General features: G+C 44.9%; 8 non-coding genes across 8 annotated transcripts; all 8 read right to left on the bottom strand.

The window, feature by feature from the left end:
* Positions 1-15,193: 15,193 nt before the first annotated feature.
* On the bottom strand, positions 15,194-15,265 carry TRNAA-CGC (transfer RNA alanine (anticodon CGC)). The gene has a single exon. It is a non-coding gene; the product is annotated as a tRNA-Ala (tRNA).
* Positions 15,266-15,543: 278 nt separating this feature from the next.
* Positions 15,544-15,615, bottom strand: TRNAA-UGC (transfer RNA alanine (anticodon UGC)). Its single transcript has one exon. It is a non-coding gene; the product is annotated as a tRNA-Ala (tRNA).
* Positions 15,616-16,387: 772 nt separating this feature from the next.
* On the bottom strand, positions 16,388-16,459 carry TRNAA-UGC (transfer RNA alanine (anticodon UGC)). Its single transcript has one exon. It is a non-coding gene; the product is annotated as a tRNA-Ala (tRNA).
* A 279-nt stretch (positions 16,460-16,738) lies between these two features.
* TRNAA-UGC (transfer RNA alanine (anticodon UGC)) lies at positions 16,739-16,810 on the bottom strand. Its single transcript has one exon. It is a non-coding gene; the product is annotated as a tRNA-Ala (tRNA).
* A 772-nt stretch (positions 16,811-17,582) lies between these two features.
* TRNAA-CGC (transfer RNA alanine (anticodon CGC)) lies at positions 17,583-17,654 on the bottom strand. The gene has a single exon. It is a non-coding gene; the product is annotated as a tRNA-Ala (tRNA).
* A 279-nt stretch (positions 17,655-17,933) lies between these two features.
* Positions 17,934-18,005, bottom strand: TRNAA-UGC (transfer RNA alanine (anticodon UGC)). The gene has a single exon. It is a non-coding gene; the product is annotated as a tRNA-Ala (tRNA).
* Positions 18,006-19,002: 997 nt separating this feature from the next.
* TRNAA-UGC (transfer RNA alanine (anticodon UGC)) lies at positions 19,003-19,074 on the bottom strand. The gene has a single exon. It is a non-coding gene; the product is annotated as a tRNA-Ala (tRNA).
* A 279-nt stretch (positions 19,075-19,353) lies between these two features.
* TRNAA-UGC (transfer RNA alanine (anticodon UGC)) lies at positions 19,354-19,425 on the bottom strand. The gene has a single exon. It is a non-coding gene; the product is annotated as a tRNA-Ala (tRNA).
* Between the last annotated feature and the right edge of the window lie 364 nt (positions 19,426-19,789).

Below are 19,789 nucleotides of genomic sequence, written 5' to 3'. Positions count from 1 at the left end.
CCCAGCTTAGTAATATACTGTATCCCATATACAGCCCCCCAGCTTAGTAATATATAATATATAGCATCCCCCCCCAGTATAAAATAATTATAGCCCCAAATCCCCAAATAAAATATAGCATCCCCCTCCCCCTAGTATAAAATAATTATGGCCCCAAATAATATATATAGCATCCCCTCCCCCTAGTATAAAATAATTATGGCCCCAAATAATATCTATAGCATCCCCCCCTAGTATAAAATAATTATGGCCCCAAATAATACATATAGCATCCCCCCCCCTAGTATAAAATAATTATGGCCCCAAATAATACATATAGCATCCCCCCCCTAGTATAAAATAATTATGGCCCCAAATAATATATATAGCACCCCCCCCCCTAGTATAAAATAATTATGGTCCCAAATAATATATATAGCATCCCCCCCCCTAGTATAAAATAATTATGGCCCCAAATAATATCTATAGCATCCCCCCCCTAGTATAAAATAATTATGGCCCCAAATAATACATATAGCACCCCCCCCCTAGTATAAGATAAGTATGGCCCCAAATAATACATATAGCACCCCCCCCCTAGTATAAGATAAGTATGGCCCCAAATAATACATATAGCACCCCCCCTAGTATAAGATAAGTATGGCCCCAAATAATACATATAGCACCCCCCCCCCTAGTATAAGATAAGTATGGCCCCAAATAATACATATAGCACCCCCCCTTAGTATAAAATAATTATGGCCCCATATGATATCTATAGCGTCCCCCCCTCCCCCAGTATTAAACGTTTTCTAGCCCTATATAGTACCCCCCTCCCAGTATAACATGAAACCTCCCCACATTTAATTAAAGTACATGAAAAATAATAAAGTCATACTCACCTGCAGGCAGCTGCTCCCTCGGCGCGGCTCCCGTCTTCACGCGGCCTTCACTCCGGTCTTCCTGTGTGCCGCGGCTCCGCACAGTGACACAGGCGCATGACGTCATGATGCCTGTGTCACTGCTTAGGACGGAGCGCGCAGCTGCCGGAAAGGCGCTGCGTCGCTCCGCATATAAATCGCGCCTGTGTCTTAAAGAGACAGGCAGGGGCGCACCTGCCATGAGGCGAGTTGAGATTCTCGCCTCAGGCGGCGCGCTTCCTGCTACACTAGGGGGCGGCGTTGGGCTCCCGCCCGCCGGAATGTGTTCCGGCCGGTACATCTCTCCGACCCCCCGCACATTCCGCCGCCCATCACATCCACCCGCCCGCGGCCGGCACATGTAGCTGCGCGCCGGCCGTCACTTCCCCCCACAGTCCGCCCATCCATTCGATGCGCGCGGCTGACACCTGTACCTGCGCGCCCACAGAAACTTCCCCCTGCGCGCCCACTGACACTTCCCCCTGCGCGCCCACTGACACTTCCCCTGCGCGCCCTCTGACACTTCCCCCTGCGCGCCCTCTGACACTTCCCTCCCCCGCAGCCGGCCTATCTCATACCACTCCCCACCCCAATGTCCGCGCTGGTCCCCCCCTTCACGCTCCGATTCCGCCCCCACACTCCGTTTTCGCACCCCCCCTCGGTCCGTCACTGCCTCCGTAGCACCCGATCCCCCCCCCCCCCCAGCTCTGACATCCCCGGCAACACCCCCCCCCCCCCCACCAGAGGACAAAGCCAAAGAGAAAAGAAGAAAAGAGTAAAGGTAACTTCTATGTATGTATGTATGTATGTATATGTGTGTGTGTGTGTATGTATAGATGTGTCTGTGGTATTTGTATGTGTATATATATATATCTGTATATTTGCTGTATATACTGTATGTATATGTATGTATTATATGGTATATGGAGGCACGCTGTATGTATTATGTGGTATATGGGGGCACACTGTATGTATTATATGGTATATGGGGGCACGCTGTATGTATTATATGGTATATGGGGGCACACTGTATGTATTATATGGTATATGGAGGCACGCTGTATGTATTATATGGTATGTGGCGGCACGCTGTATGTATTATATGGTATATGGAGGCACGCTGTATGTATTATATAGTATATGGGGGCACACTGTATGTACTATATGGTTTTTCGGGGCACACTGTGTGTATTATATGGTATATGGCAGCACGCTGTATGTATTATATGGTATATGGCTGCACGCTGTATGTATTATATGGTATATGGGGTACGCTGTATGTATAATATGGTATATGGGGGCACGCTGTATGTATTATATGGTATATGGGGCACACTGTATGTATTATATGGTATATGGGGCACGCTGTATGTATTATATGGTATATGGGGCACGCTGTATGTATTATATGGTATATGGGGGCACACTGTATATATTATATGGTATATGGGGGCATGCTGTATGTATTATATGGTATATGGGGGCACACTGTATATATTATATGGTATATGGGGGCACACTGTATGTATTATATGGTATATAGGGGCATGCTGTATGTATTATATGGTATATGGTGGCACGCTGTATGTATTATATGGTATATAGGGGCATGCTGTATATATTATATGGTATATGGGGGCACGCTGTATGTATTATATGGTATATGGTGGCACGCTGTATGTATTATATGGTATATGGTGGCACGCTGTATGTATTATATGGTATATGGTGGCACGCTGTATGTATTATATGGTATATGGTGGCACGCTGTATGTATTATATGGTATATGGGGGCACACTGTATATATTATATGGTATATGGGGGCACGCTGTATGTATTATATGGTATATAGGGGCATGCTGTATGTATTATATGGTATATGGAGGCACGTTGTATGTATTATATGGTATATGGGGCACGCTGTATGTATTATATGGTATATGGGGGCACACTGTATGTACTATATGGTTTTTCGGGGCACACTGTGTGTATTATATGGTATATGGCAGCACGCTGTATGTATTATATGGTATATGGCGGCATGCTGTACTGATTTTATATTATATGGCGGATTGTGTTATGTATATTGTTCTTTGTAGTAGCTCGCTGTGTATTATATAGTTCATGGAGGGAAGCTTTATGTATTTTGCATTGCTTTATTTTCACATTTTACCAATATGATTGGGTCTGGTCCTGACACTCCTTGATATTTTACATGTATAGAGGGGGGGGGGGCGTTTTTCTATAGTTCGCCTCAGGCAGCAGAAAGGCTAGGTGCACCCCTGGAGACAGGCGCGATTTATTTAGCTGGTGGGCGATTCGGGCGTTAATGGACGCCCGAATCGCCCACTTTAGAGCGGCAAATTTCGCCGCCCTTTACAGGGACCCGCATTCTGCCGCCTAAGGCGAGATTTTCATCTCGCCTCATGGCAGATGCGGCCCTGTTTATGGTGTCATATTAAACAGAAGAATCACCCCTTTAATATGGTATATGGATTCTTTACTGAACCAGAGATAACCACCCTTAACCCCTTAAGGACGCAGGGTTTTTTGGCTCATTTCTCGCTCTCCAACTTCAAAAATCCATAACTTTTTCATTTTTACGTGTACAGACCTGTGTGAGGGCTTATTTTCTGCGTAACCAATTCTACTGTTATTTATTTTAACATGCCATGTACTGCGAAGCTGAAAAAAAATTCTAAATGTGGAAAAATTGAAAAAAAACCGTCACGTTCTCATGGGCTCAGTTTTTAAGACTTTTACTCTTCGCTCCAAATAACACGCCTACTTTATTCTTTGGTTCGGTGCGATCGCGGTGATACCAAATTTATATAGGTTTTATTGTGTTTTAATACATTTTCAAAAATTAAACGAATGCGACGCTAATTTTTCATACTTTGGCGCACGGAGATGTGTGAGGGGTCATTTTTTGCGAAATGAGGCAACATTTGAGGTCTGTGCGACATTTTGATAATTTTTTATTTCATTTTTTATGTTATGTAAAAAGGTGTAAAAGTCGCATTTCGGACATTTGGGCGCCATTTCCCGCCTTGGAGTTCACCACCGCCCGTAACCGGTTTTATATTTTGATAGATCGGGCATTTTGGGACGCGGCGATACCTAATATGTTTGTGATTTTTACTGTTTATTATGTTTTATATCCGTTCTAGGGAAAGGGGGTGATTTGAACTTTTAATATTTTATTAATTTTTTTTATTTTTTAAACTTTTTTTTTTATTTTATTTTTCGCAATTTTTTTAGACCATCTAGGGTACATTAACCCTAGATAGTCAGATCGCTCCTACCATATACTGCAATACTTCTGTATTGCAATATATGGCATTTTTGCAGCACATTCATTACAATGAGCCACTGGCTCATTGTAACGAATCTGCAGATGCCAGATAGTCTCGGGTCAAACGAAGACCCGAGGCTACCATGGCAACGGATCGCCGCCCCCCGATGGCGTTCGGGGGAGCGGCGATCGTAATAAAGATGGCGGCGCCCGCGCGCCGCGTCTTTTAAACGCCGCCGGCAAGCACCGATTGCGGTTATTAGCGGTGGGGGTTTGCTGCAATATGCAACAACCCCCACCTCTGTATGAAGAGGACTCAGCCCGTGAGCCCTCTTCATACATCCCTTATACCTCTGCGCCGTAGAGCTACAGCGCAGAGCGTTAAGGGGTTAAAGGGAACCTACCACCACGATTCTACCTATAAAGGTAGATCGGGTGGTAGGTGGATGTAAGGGACGTGAGGATAGCTCTTTTTAGAGCTAATCCTCACGTCCCCGCTAACTTTTAATAAACTTTATTCCCCTAATATGTAAATTTACTTATGCGGCTACGTTACTCCTCCTACCCTGTGTGTGCGCCGCGCAGCATCCGACAAGCCGGAGTTCTGCGCATGCGCAGAACGCCAGCATGTCGGGCGAGGGCGCGCAGCTATGAGGAGCTGCACGACGAACACACAGGGTAGGAGGAGTAACGTGGCTACTCGGGCACGGAGTAGCCGCGCTGTGTAGCCTCATGCCCGGCTACTCCACGCCCCAGTAACCACATAAGTAAATTTACATATTAGGGGAATAAAGTTTATTAAAAGTTAGCGGGGAAGTGGGGGTAGGTGCCCTTTAAAGAATATCTACCAACAGGATCAAGGATTGTAAACCAAGCACACTGACTTGCTGGTGTGTGCCCCCACTGGCAGCTTCAGCTCTTTTTAAAACGTCTTATGGTCTTCTTTTTAAGGAAAAGTCTTATAAAATGATGCACATGAGCCTGAGTGGCTCCAGGTTCCATTAACACCTATTGGCCCAGAGCCCCTCAGGCTTAATTGCATGTATTTAAATACTTTTTTTTTAAGGACAAAAGAATCTTAAAGAAGAGCACAACCTGCCAGGGGGGGCACACACCAGTATGTCAGTGTGCTTGGTTTGCAATTCTTCATCCTGGTGGTAGATGTCCTTTAAAGTTGTACTAAAATATTTAGATTTTTTTGTACATGTTTTTATTCTGATTTTAACTTTAAAAGTCGATATATATGGTTTAGTTAAGCAGCCATAGTATATATCATATTAAAGGGGAAATTCTCCTGTTTAATATGACATCAGAATTGTATTTCTATGTGCAAGCATTCCGGAGATATGTGTTTGAAGTGTGCCCCTCTCCAGCCGGTCAGCTCAAGGCAGAAAATAGAAGACGTTGCAGGAGACTTTCACTTTTGTAGGACAGCGGCTGGAAAGGTAATAGATGGTGTATATATTCCTTTCAGGTTACTTCCATACCTGGGGTAAAGGGTTAATGCACTGACCAGAGACTACACAGCCCTAATTACCAAGTGCAGCTGGGAGAAGGGGTTTTATCCCAGAGCTGCATACTGGGCTGGAGCTCTGTGTGAGAGACATTGCTCTGGAAGGCTTGCCAGCTGTGTGTGTCACTAGCCGCTGTGAGTACGCTACTTTGCTAGAGAGGGACTTACCGATGTACAGGTAGTGCTCAGACGAGCCCGTTTTTGTTTCCCCGCTTTGTTTTATTTTACTTGCCTGTAAAGCTGCATTGTTTTGGCTGCCAATAAAAGCCGCAAGGAAACCGCATTTCTGCCTTCAAGCCTGTCTGTGTCTCTGGACTTTGTCACATTAAAACTGACCCCGCTACATCTTGGTGGAGAATGCGGGCAGTTTCTTAAAGAGACAGTACTGTTAAAGGGACGGTTGCAACAGACAAAGGCCTGACTAAACATGGAGGAGCTTATAAAGCATCTGGTGCAGTCCAACATCAACCTCCAACAGGCAAACGCTCTGCAGCGACAAGTGCATGAGGAAGCGGTAAAAATGCACCAGACATCGGTGAGAGAGCAACAGCAGCTGAACCAATCCCTCCAGCAGCAGTTACAAGTCTTGGCTGAGAGACAAGTGACAGCTCCAGCATTGCAGTCTATGCTACGCCATTTGGTGCAAAAGACTCTAAGAAAGATAACTCCGGAAGATGACATTGAGGCGTATCTGGGTACCTTTGAAAGGATTGCCGAGAGAGAGTCTACCCCAGGACCAGTGGGCGGATGTGTTGGCCCCATTTTTGTCAGGAGAACCCCAAAAAGCCTACTTTGACCTGCGAGTGCAGGATGCAAAAGTTTATGCAAAGCTGAAAGGGGAAATCCTGGCTAGGCTAGGGGTTACCTTGGCTGTCCGAGCCCAGTGTCTAAAACTGGGAATATGATCCTGAAAAGCCTGTACGGACTCAGATGTATGACCTCTACAATCTCACCAACAAGTGGTTGCAGCCGGAAGCTCTCTCCACAGACCAGATTGTGGACCGTGTGGTCTCTGATCGTTTCATCCGCGCCCTACCAGTGAGGATGCAGCGCGGCCTTGGATATACGAATCCTAAAAGCATTGATGATTTGGTTTCTGCAGTTGAGAGGTTCACCGCTACAGAAGAGTACCTGCAGGATGTGCGTAACCCTGGGAACAAAAGAAAACCATCCAGTGGTAAGACTGTTCCTATTGTTAAAGGGATGAGACTGTCTGTTAAAGAGGGTGGTGTCCCCTCAGAGGGCCAAGCCAAAAGACTATCAAATCCCCGAAGGGACACAGTGCCTGGTGCTCGGGCACAGATAGTTTGCTGGCGTTGCGGTGGTTTAGGATATGTTGCTGCAAGTTGTCCAGAACTAACTGAACCCATGGACTTCGATTTGGGCAGGCGCAGGTCTTATTTTGCAAGGCCCTCATATGCTGCCCAAAAAGACATTGTAAGTGAGCGGCAAGTGTGCCCAGTCAAGATTGGAGGGCGTCATGTGATGGCCCTGCTGGACTCGGGAAGTCTAGTGACTTTGTTGCATGCCAGCCTGGTCGACCCTGACCAAGTTCAGACCCGCTGGATGGGGGTGGTGTGTATACATGGTGATTCAAAAGACTATCCCACAGCCTTGGTGAAACTGGAGACTCCATGTGGGTCAGTGAGGCATGAAGTGGGCGTGGTTAAAGACTTGATGCACCAAGTCATACTGGGGTGTGATTTTCCTCTGTTTTGGAACCTGTGGGAAAATAAGCAAGCTAAGGTGTGTAGGTCAAATCAAAATGTGAAAAATCTGTGTAAACTTTCAAACACGGTGACAGAAGCACCAAGGGAAATGGAGAACTTTCCTTTAGAGGTCCTCGCTGGAGACTCAGAGGAAACTTCGCCTGAGACTGAGTTTTCTGCCCTACAAATTGCAAAGGGAAACTTTGGTACAGAACAGTTGAGGGACCCCAACCTAGCTAATGCCTGGAAGAATGTAAAGGTGATGAATGGTGTTTCCCAAGAACCAGGTAGAGAGTTGGTGTATCCACATTTTATGGTAAATAATGATTTGCTGTATAGAGTTAAGAAAACAGACTCTGAGGTTGTGGAGCAACTTGTGGTACCACAGTCCCACATACGCTTGGTATTGGAGCTGGGCCATTCACATGTACTGGGTGGGCACCTGGGGGCAGAAAAGACCAGGGAACGTATAGAGCGGAGGTTCTTTTGGCCCGGTATCTATAAGGCAATAGAGGACTTCTGCCAGTCTTGCCCAGAGTGTCAAATACACACCCCTAGACCACACTTCCGTAGTCCGCTGATCCCACTACCCATAATTGAAATACCCTTTGAGCGCATAGCTATGGATTTGGTTGGGCCCCTTCCTAAGTCTGCCAGGGGGCACCAGCATATTTTGGTCGTACTTGACTATGCCACACGTTATCCCGAGGCCATCCCTCTCAGAAACACCTCTTCAAAAGCAATAGCAAGGGAACTATTCCAAATGTTCACTCGAACGGGGATCCCTAAAGAGATACTAACCGACCAAAGGACACCGTTTATGTCAAAGGTCACCAAAGAGCTGTGTCATCTCCTAAATATTGCCCAATTACGTACGTCTGTATATCACCCACAGACGGACGGTCTGGTTGAAAGGTTTAATAGAACCTTAAAGGGGATGCTCCGGAAGGTAATTGACAAAGATGGGAAAAACTGGGACCGCCTTTTGCCCTACTTGATGTTCTCTATAAGGGAGGTGCCACATGCGTCCAGAGGGTTTTCCCCATATGAATTGTTGCACGGTAGACACCCCAGGGGGCTATTGGATATAGCCAAGGATACCTGGGAACAGGAACGCACACCACACCGTAGCCTTATTGAACATGTGAGTGAAATGCAGGAAAGGATGGCCGCCATAATGCCCATTGTGAAAGAGCACATGTTGCAGGCTCAAGAAGCTCAAGCTAGGGTGTACAATAAGTCTGCAAAAGTCAGGTCCTTTCAACCCGGTGACCGTGTGTTAGTGCTTGTGCCGACAGTTGAAAGCAAATTTTTGGCAAAGTGGCAAGGCCCCTATGAGATTCGGGAAAAACTAAGTGAGGTAAACTATAGGGTGTATCAACCAGGGAAAAGAAAGCCACTCCAAATTTACCATGTGAACTTGCTTAAGCCTTGGAAAGACAGAGAGGTGCTGACTGCTGGATGTTGGCCTAGAGATTCACCTAGTCATGAACTACCAGCAGTCCACATATCAGAAGCCTTGTCTGCAGTACAGGTACAGGAGGTCAAGGAGTTCCTACAGAGAAATAGAGAGACTTTTTCTGACCTGCCAGGGCGGACCGATGTCATACAGCACGACATAGTGACAGAGCCAGGCCAAAAGGTACGGTTGAGACCTTATAGGGTACCAGAGGCTCAAAGACAGACTATTTCAGAGGAGGTTGGAAAAATGTTGTCTCTGGGGGTTATAGAGAAGTCTAACAGTGGTTGGTCAAGCCCCATAGTTCTGATTCCCAAACCTGATGGCAGTCTTAGGTTCTGCAACGACTTTAGAAAGTTAAATGAAGTTTCAAAATTTGACGCCTACCCTATGCCACGAGTAGACGAATTGATTGAAAGATTAGGTCCGGCAAGATACATTACTACTTTGGATCTGACCAAAGGCTATTGGCAAGTGCCACTTACTAAAGCGGCGAAGGAGAAAACAGCATTTTCCACGCCTGATGGTCATTTCCAATATGTAGTTCTCCCCTTTGGCCTGCATGGTGCGCCGGCTACATTTCAAAGATTGATGGACCTTATTTTACAGCCTCACAAGGAGTATGCGTCTGCATATTTGGACGATGTGGTTATTTTTAGCCCAGACTGGGAGTCGCATTTAAAAAAGGTCCAAAGGGTGTTAAACTCAATTCGAGAGGCGGGCTTGACAGCTAACCCAAAAAAATGTGCCATAGCCCTGGAGGCAGCCAGATATTTGGGATATACCATTGGGCGAGGTGTCATTAAGCCCCAAATGGATAAGGTTGAGGCTATAAGAAATTGGCCTAAACCTGTTTCAAAAAAGCAGGTAAAGGCTTTTTTAGGAATAGCCGGGTATTATAGAAGGTTTGTGCCAAACTTTGCCACAATTGCAGCACCCCTCACAGACCTTACCAAAGGGTCAAAATCTGCTATGGTCAAGTGGGATGAGAAGGCAGACAAAGCGTTCCAACAGTTAAAGGAGATATTGTGCAAAAGGCCAGTGTTGATAGCCCCAAATTTCAGAGAAGAATTTGTGGTCCAGGCAGATGCCTCTAATGTCGGCTTGGGAGCTGTCCTCTCACAGATAGTCAATGGAGAAGAACATCCTGTTGTATATCTGAGTAGGAAATTGTCTTCTGCAGAAAAGAATTATGCCATCATTGAGAGGGAATGTCTTGCACTTAAGTGGGCCATTGAGTCCCTAAGATATTACCTACTAGGGAGACAGTTCAGGTTGGTGACGGATCATTCTCCCTTAAAATGGATGGCTCAGAATAAAGGGAAAAATGCCAGGGTAACCAGGTGGTTTTTAGCCTTGCAGGACCATAAGTTCTATGTGGAACACCGCCCAGGGTCTAAGCAAGGTAATGCTGATGCGTTGTCCCGTGTCCACTCTCTAGGGGCACAGAGTGCTCCTCCCCACAGGTCTGAGCAGAGGGGGAGGGTATGTAGGACAGCAGCTGGAAAGGTAATAGATGGTGTATATATTCCTTTCAGGTTACTTCCATACCTGGGGTAAAGGGTTAATGCACTGACCAGAGACTGCACAGCCCTAATTACCAAGTGCAGCTGGGAGAAGGGGTTTTATCCCAGAGCTGCATACAGGGCTGGAGCTCTGTGTGAGAGACATTGCTCTGGAAGGCTTGCCAGCCGTGTGTCACTAGCCGCTGTGAGTACGCTACTTTGCTAGAGAGGGACTTACCGATGTACAGGTAGTGCTCAGACGAGCCCGTTTTTCTTTCCCCGCTTTGTTTTATTTTACTTGCCTGTAAAGCTGCATTGTTTTGGCTGCCAATAAAAGCCGCAAGGAAACCGCATTTCTGCCTTCAAGCCTGTCTGTGTCTCTGGACTTTGTCACATTAAAACTGACCCCGCTACACTTTGCAGAAGTACATGCATACTCTGCATCTGTAGCTCAACGAGGGGCAGGAGGATGGAATAATACTGTACACATTTATAACATATTTTGGTAAACGTTACTACTGATTTAAAAAAATCTGAAAAATGACAAGCTTATTTTTTCACATTTGTAGTCAATTTTTGGTCAATTAGTTTCTTGTTTAAATATGTAAAACTTTTCCAGAGATATCGTCATCTTAAAGAAGTGCGTACAGAACATCAAAAATTCCATCAAGTCCAACCTTTAAGAATTAAATAAAGGTTTTATCCCTATAACCCGTGATATTTTTTCTCTCCAGAAAGGCATCCAGGCCTCTCTTGAACATGTACATAGAGTCCGCCATAACAACCTCCTGCGGCAGAGAGTTCCATAGTCTCACTGCTCGTACAGTAAAGAACCTTTGTCTATGTTGATGGTAAAATCGCCTCTCCTCCAGGCATAGAGGATGCCTCCTTGTCCTGGTCACAGGCCTAGGTATAAAAAGGTCTTTGGAGAGATCCTTGTACTGTCCGTTCATGTATTTGTACATTGTAATGAGGTCTCCCCTCAGTCGTCTTTTTTCTAAACTGAATAATCCCAAATTTTGTAATCTGTCATTGTATTCTAATCCCCCATTCCCCTAATAATCCTGGTTGCTCTCCTCTGCACCCGTTCCAGCTCTACTATATCCTTTTTATACACTGGTGCCCAAAACCTTACATAATATTCCATGTGTGGTCTGACCAGGGATTTGTATAAGGACAAAACTATGTCTTTATCATGAGAATCTATTCCTCTCTTGATACATCCCATAATTTTATTTGCTTTAGCAGCAGCCGCCTGGCTCTGGTCACTAAAATTAAGTTTACCATCCACCTATACCCCCAAGTCCTTTTCAGCTCCAGTTTTACTAAGTAATTGACCATTTAGAACATAATTAAACTTTTTGTTTCCATGGCCCAGGTGCATAACTTTACATTTATCTACATTAAACCTCATCAACCATTTCTCTGCCCACACCTCAAGCTTCCACAAATCCCTCTGTAATGCTAAACTATCGACCTCAGTATTTATTACTTTACACAGCTTAGTATCATCTGCAAATATTGAAACTTGACTGTGTAAACCCACTACAAGGTCATTAATAAAAATATTAAAAAGAAGTGGCCCCAATACTGACCCCTGTGGCACTCCACTGGTAACGTCAACCCAATCTGAGAATGTGCCATTAATGACCACCCTCTGTTTTCTATCACTAAGCCAATTACTTACCCAAATACACAGATTTTCTCCTATTCCAGCAGTCTCATTTTATATACCAACCTTTTATGTGGCACGGTGTCAAATGCCTTTGAAAAGTCCAGATATACAACATCCACAGCGTCCCCCAGATCCAGTCTTGAACTTACCTCCTCGTAGAAACCAATTGGATTAATCTGACAGGACCGATCTCTCATAAACCCATGCTGACGCTCGGTTATAAGGTTGTGCACAGTGAGATACTCCAGGATAGCATCTCTAACAAACCCCTCAAATATTTTCCCCACCACAGCAGTTAGACTCACGGGTCTGTAGTTTCCAGGATCGCTATTTGATCCTTTTTTGTATATTGGTACCACATTTGCTATGCGCCAGTCCTGTGGATCATAACCAGTCCTCAATGAATCTTCAAATATTAAAAATAACGGTCTGTCTATCACCGTACATAGTTCATGCAGAACCCGGGGGAGTATGCCATCTGGCCCCGGTGATTTATCTATCTTAGTGGTTGCGAGGCGGCGCCGTACCTCTTCCTGGGTTAAACTGTTGACATTCCAAAAAGAATTTACATTATTCCTCATTGTGTCTTCCACCAGGGGATTTTCCTGGGTAAAGACAGATGAGAAGGCGACATTCAGTAGATTGGCCCTTTCCTCATCTCCTTCCACCATGACCCCCATGTTATTTCTTAGGGGACCCACACTCTCTGTTTTTAGTTTCTTATCATTTATATACTTGAAAAATAATTTGGGATTATTTTTGCTCTCCCTGGCAATATTTCTCTCAGTCTCTATTTTTGCGGCCTTTATCTGCTTTTTACAGGATTTATTTTTCTCTCTATAATCCTGTAATGCCTCATCGCTACCTTCACGTTTTAGCACCTTAAACGCCTTATCTTCCTCGCTTATTGCTTTCCCTACAAGACTAGTTAGCCACATAGGGTTTTTCTTGTTCCTTTTATGCTTTTTCCCATAAGGTATGTGTTTCTCACAGGACTTTTTCAGAATATATGAGAAAAAGTCCCATTTTGGGGGGGGGGCTTTTATCTTTGAGAACATTATCCCAGTCTATTCCTTTAAGGTCTTTCCCTTAGTTGCTGAAAGTTTGCCCTCCTGAAGGTAGAGTGTTGGTTGCCCCTTCCCTAACGTTCTTAGTAAAGCGTAATACAAAATCAATGATATTATGATCACTATTCCCCACTTCCCCCCAACCTGTAGTTTTGATACCCTATCAGGTCTGTTGGTTAGGATAAGGTCCAGCAGTGCCCCCCCTCTTGTTGGCTCCAGGACTAGCTGCGACAGGTAATTGTCTTTTGTTGTTGACAAGAACCTGCCACCTTTTGAAGGACCTGCAGGTTTCTGCCCCCCCAGTCAATATCTGGGTAATTGAAGTCCCCCATGATAAGTACTTCACCATGCTTTGAAGCCGCATCCATTTCACTTATCAGCATTTCCTCTGCTGCCTCCATTATATTTGGAGTCTTATAACAACCCCCTAGTAATATTTTATTATTCTTTTTCCCTCCCCTTATCTCCACCCATAGGGACTCCACATTTGCATTTGCGTTACTGATGTCATCTCACAAGACAGGCTTGAGGCAAGAATTCACATATAAACAAACCCCTCCCCCCTTTTTTATTTATACGGTCCTTTCTAAAAAGACTATAACCATCTATAGTAACAGCCCAGTCATAGCTACTGTCCACCCATTTCTCGCTGATACCCACTATATCATATTTCTGCTCCAACATCAAGAGTTCCAGTTCCTCCATTTTGTTTGTGAGGCTTCTGGCATTTGTGTACATGCACTTTATATGGTTTTCCCTGTCCATATTCCCTCTGTTCTTATTCCCTAATCTCATTCCAGTCCCCCTTCCTCCCCCATGGACTATGACTCTTCCCAGCTCTCTATCTACACTGTCTATTTGCCCTGCACAAGTGTAGTTGCCCACCCCCCAGGTCTCTAGTTTAAACACTCCTCCAACCTTCTAGCCATTTTTTCCCCCAAAACAGCTGCACCCTCCCCATTGAGGTGCAGCCCATCCCATGGAATCTCCCACTACCAGCACCTATCTGACCTTGCCTGTGCTCCCATTACCCTTCTTACTGGAGCAGACAGTCCCCTGGTTGCTAGAGGCCATGTCTTGCTGCAGCATTGCTACCCCAGAGCTGATATCCCCCTCATCCGCCAGCCTGGCAAACTTATTGGGGTGCACCGGATCAGGACTAGACTCCCTACAACTCTTCCCTCTACCCTGCCTTCTACATGTTACCCAACTAGCTGCCCCCTCACTCTGCACCTCCATACTTCCCTCCCCAAACCAATCTTCCCCAGAGAGTTTGTGCTCCAGGAGCAGCAAACTTCGATCCATTCAGACACCGAACACCATCGGTCACGGTTAAAAAGTCTGCAGTCCTGCAAATCAGATGAGAGCAGATTCAGGGTGGCAGTATCTTTTTAAGTGATGAAAATAAAGTTTCATGTAGATAAAATTAGGCTCACAAAATTAGATATGCAATTTGATTTTTTTCAATAAATTGTAGCCTGGTTCTGACACAATACTGTTGTATGTAATTTCTAAACCATTCACCAACTCCCCTATTCAGTTTAATATAGCTATTTCTGGCGCTGAAACATTATTCACATGTTGTTTAACAGGATAGAATTATATATGTAAAATGCTGGATTTTTGTTAGTAAAAATGAAATAGAGTATTGAATTGAAAATATTGTCCATCTTTTTTTTTTTGTTAAACATATCTATTCAAAAGGCGCCTGCTCGTTTCCTTCATCAGCTTCAGGTGCTACACCAAATTATTAGCGCTATGATGATTCAAAATCAAAACTTTACAAACTGTCTGTAATGCGACAATAAGATTTCTCCAAAAAGAGAAATAAATGAAACGGTTGTACGTTTGAAAGTGTTGGCTATGGTAGAAGCTACTGCGTGAAAAGACATACAGATGCTCTTGCTTGACGCCCGTACCTGCCATAAGCCAACAGTGCACTTGTCAAGTGAGCAGCAATTCCAAAGGCCAATGTGTTTTAAAAGGAAGCCTTTCAACGGAAGATCTGCGTAAATTTCTACACGGTGAGGGACAGCAAGGGATTTAAACTAGGTGCACAAAATCCACCAATGGAGATGCCGGGGATTGAACCCGGGGCCTCACACATGCGAAGCGTGCACTCTACCACTGAGCTACATCCCCACACAAGATACTGTTTGCTGGGGGCCAGAAACATTTTTGAAAAGCGACCCAGAAGGTGTGCGCATTAAGCAGTAAGTAGTTTGTGAATTTTGGGGCTTTTTAACCAGGGGCAGAGAAGGCGGTGATGGATTGAAGCTCATTGTGCTTTACATATCAAACAAGATTTGTTGTTCTTTTGACTTGAGGAATGGATTATATTGACCGTCGGTGGAAACACATTGAAGTGTTGGGCCGATGGGAAACAGAATGGTTTTCTTCAGGTATCCAAAAGATGTGAATGGAGATGCCGGGGATTGAACCCAGGGCCTCACACATGCAAAGTGTGCGCGTTACCACTGAGCTACATCCCCTGGCCTGATGCTGCCCCTGCCTCTGTCTCTCAGGAGGTTCATTGCCCAATACTGTGGAAACAGTATGTAGCGACAAGGTAGTGTGCAATAACAACGCATTTTCGGGGAACTGCACAAGTTGCCAGTGATTAAAAGCAGGACGTTTTCAACAGCTCCAACGTTGCTTAAACGCCTTCTAAGAGGCATAGATTTCACGGAACAACTGCAGAAGCAAAGCAGTATGGGCAGGAGTGTAAAAGCCAAAAGTGGAAATAGTGCTTGGAAAAATGAGCACAGATGGCACGAGACAGCAGAGAAATAACTGTCCCGCAAAGATGCTTACCGAGAAAAAGGAGTGAATGCTCTTGCTACTCCCATAAACAATATCGGCCATCTTGTTTTTTGTTAAAACATGTCTATTCAAGAGACGCCTGCTCGTTTCTTTCATCAGCTTCAGGTGCTACACCAAATTGTTAGCGCTATGATGATTCAAAATCAAAACTTTACAAACTGTCTATAATGCGACAATAAAATTTCTCCAAAAAAAGAAATAAATGAAATGGTTGCACGTTGGAAAGTGTTGGCTATGGTAGAAGCTACTGCGAGAAAAGACATACAGATGCTCTTGCTTGACGCCCGTACCTGCCATAAGCCAACAGTGCACTTGTCAAGTGAGCAGCAATTCCAAAGGCCAATGTGTTTTAAAAGGAAGCCTTTCAACGGAAGATCTGCGTAAATTTCTACACGGTGAGGGACAGCAAGTGATTTAAACTAGGTGCACAAAATCCACCAATGGAGATGCCGGGGATTGAACCCGGGGCCTCACACATGCAAAGCGTGCGCTCTACCACTGAGCTACATCCCCACACAAGATACTGTTTGCTGGGGGCCAGAAACATTTTTGAAAAGCGACCCAGAAGGTGTGCACATTAAGCAGATAAGTAGTTTGTGAATTTTGGGGCTTTTTAACCAGGGGCAGAGAAGGCGGTGATGGATTGAAGCTCATTGTGCTTTACATATCAAACAAGATTTGCTGTTCTTTTGACTTGAGGAATGGATTATATTGACCGTCGGTGGAAACACATTGAAGTGTTGGGCCGATGGGAAACAGAATGGTTTTCTTCAGGTATCAAAAAGATGTGAATGGAAATGCCGGGGATTGAACCCGGGGCCTCACACATGCAAAGCGTGCGCTCTACCACTGAGCTACATCCCCTGGCCTGATGCTGCCCCTGCCTCTGTCTCTCAGGAGGTTCATTGCCCAATACTGTGGAAACAGTATGTAGCGACAAGGCAGTGTGCAATAACAACGCATTTTCAGGGAACTGCACAAGTTGCCAGTGATTAAAAGCAGGAAGTTTTCAACAGCTCCAACGTTGCTTAAACGCCTTCTTAGAGGCATAGATTTCACGGAACAACTGCAGAAGAAAAGCAGTATGGGCAGGAGTGTAAAAGCCAAAAGTGGAAATAGTGCTTGGAAAAATGAGCACAGATGGCACGAGACAGCAGAGAAATGACTGTCCCGCAAAGATGCTTACCGAGAAAAAGGAGTGAATGCTCTTGCTACTCCCATAAACAATATCGGCCATCTTGTTTTTTGTTAAAACATGTCTATTCAAGAGGCGCCTGCTCGTTTCTTTCATCAGCTTCAGGTGCTACACCAAATTGTTAGCGCTATGATGATTCAAAATCCAAACTTTACAAACTGTCTGTAATGCGACAATAAGATTTCTCCAAAAAAAGAAATAAATGAAACGGTTGTACGTTTGAAAGTGTTGGCTATGGTAGAAGCTACTGCGTGAAAAGACATACAGATGCTCTTGCTTGACGCCCGTACCTGCCATAAGCCAACAGTGCACTTGTCAAGTGAGCAGCAATTCCAAAGGCCAATGTGTTTTAAAAGGAAGCCTTTCAACGGAAGATCTGCGTAAATTTCTACACGGTGAGGAACAGCAAGTGATTTAAACTAGGTGCACAAAATCCACCAATGGAGATGCCGGGGATTGAACCCGGGGCCTCACACATGCGAAGCGTGCGCTCTACCACTGAGCTACATCCCCACACAAGATACTGTTTGCTGGGGGCCAGAAACATTTTTGAAAAGCGACCCAGAAGGTGTGGGCATTAAGCAGATAAGTAGTTTGTGAATTTTGGGGCTTTTTAACCAGGGGCAGAGAAGGCAGTGATGGATTGAAGCTCATTGTGCTTTACATATCAAACAAGATTTGCTGTTCTTTTGACTTGAGGAATGGATTATATTGACCGTCGGTGGAAACACATTGAAGTGTTGGGCCGATGGGAAACAGAATGGTTTTCTTCAGGTATCCAAAAGATGTGAATGGAGATGCCGGGGATTGAACCCGGGGCCTCACACATGCAAAGCGTGCGCTCTACCACTGAGCTACATCCCCTGGCCTGATGCTGCCCCTGCCTCTGTCTCTCAGGAGGTTCATTGCCCAATACTGTGGAAACAGCATGTAGCGACAAGGCAGTGTGCAATAACAACGCATTTTAAGGGAACTGCACAAGTTGCCAGTGATTAAAAGCAGGAAGTTTTCAACAGCTCCAACGTTGCTTAAACGCCTTCTTAGAGGCATAGATTTCACGGAACAACTGCAGAAGAAAAGCAGTATGGGCAGGAGTGTAAAAGCCAAAAGTGGAAATAGTGCTTGGAAAAATGCCCAATACTGTGGAAACAGTATGTAGCGACAAGGTAGTGTGCAATAACAACGCATTTTCGGGGAACTGCACAAGTTGCCAGTGATTAAAAGCAGGAAGTTTTCAACAGCTCCAACGTTGCTTAAACGCCTTCTTAGAGGCATAGATTTCACGGAACAACTGCAGAAGAAAAGCAGTATGGGCAGGAGTGTAAAAGCCAAAAGTGGAAATAGTGCTTGGAAAAATGAGCACAGATGGCACGAGACAGCAGAGAAATGACTGTCCCGCAAAGATGCTTACCGAGAAAAAGGAGTGAATGCTCTTGCTACTCCCATAAACAATATCGGCCATCTTGTTTTTTGTTAAAACATGTCTATTCAAGAGGCGCCTGCTCGTTTCTTTCATCAGCTTCAGGTGCTACACCAAATTGTTAGCGCTATGATGATTCAAAATCCAAACTTTACAAACTGTCTGTAATGCGACAATAAGATTTCTCCAAAAAAAGAAATGAATGAAATGGTTGTACGTTTGAAAGTGTTGGCTATGGTAGAAGCTACTGCGTGAAAAGACATAGAGATGCTCTTGCTTGACGCCCGTACCTGCCATAAGCCAACAGTGCACTTGTCAAGTGAGCAGCAATTCCAAAGGCCAATGTGTTTTAAAAGGAAGCCTTTCAATGGAAGATCTGCGTAAATTTCTACACGGTGAGGGACAGCAAGTGATTTAAACTAGGTGCACAAAATTCACCAATGGAGATGCCGGGGATTGAACCCAGAGCCTCACACATGCAAAGCGTGCGCTCTACCACTGAGCTACATCCCCACACAAGATACTGTTTGCTGGGGGCCAGAAACATTTTTGAAAAGCGACCCAGAAGGTGTGCGCAATAAGCAGATAAGTAGTTTGTGAATTTTGGGGCTTTTTAACCAGGGGCAGAGAAGGCGGTGATGGATTGAAGCTCATTGTGCTTTACATATCAAACAAGATTTGCTGTTCTTTTGACTTGAGGAATGGATTATATTGACCGTCGGTGGAAACACATTGAAGTGTTGGGCCGATGGGAAACAGAATGGTTTTCTTCAGGTATCCAAAAGATGTGAATGGAGATGCCAGGGATTGAACCCGGGGCCTCACACATGCAAAGCGTGTGCTCTACCACTGAGCTACATCCCCTGGCCTGATGCTGCCCCTGCCTCTGTCTCTCAGGAGGTTCATTGCCCAATACTGTGGAAACAGTATGTAGCGACAAGGCAGTGTGCAATAACAACGCATTTTCAGGGAACTGCACAAGTTGCCAGTGATTAAAAGCAGGAAGTTTTCAACAGCTCCAACGTTGCTTAAACGCCTTCTTAGAGGCATAGATTTCACGGAACAACTGCAGAAGAAAAGCAGTATGGGCAGGAGTGTAAAAGCCAAAAGTGGAGATAGTGCTTGGAAAAATGAGCACAGATGGCACGAGACAGCAGAGAAATGACTGTCCCGCAAAGATGCTTACCGAGAAAAAGGAGTGAATGCTCTTGCTACTCCCATAAACAAT

The sequence above is a fragment of the Engystomops pustulosus genome, chromosome 1, assembly GCF_040894005.1.
Source record: "Engystomops pustulosus chromosome 1, aEngPut4.maternal, whole genome shotgun sequence".
NCBI lineage: Eukaryota > Metazoa > Chordata > Amphibia > Anura > Leptodactylidae > Engystomops > Engystomops pustulosus.
Note: the sequence above shows the minus strand (reverse complement) of the source record. Positions and strands in the feature narration are given on the sequence as shown.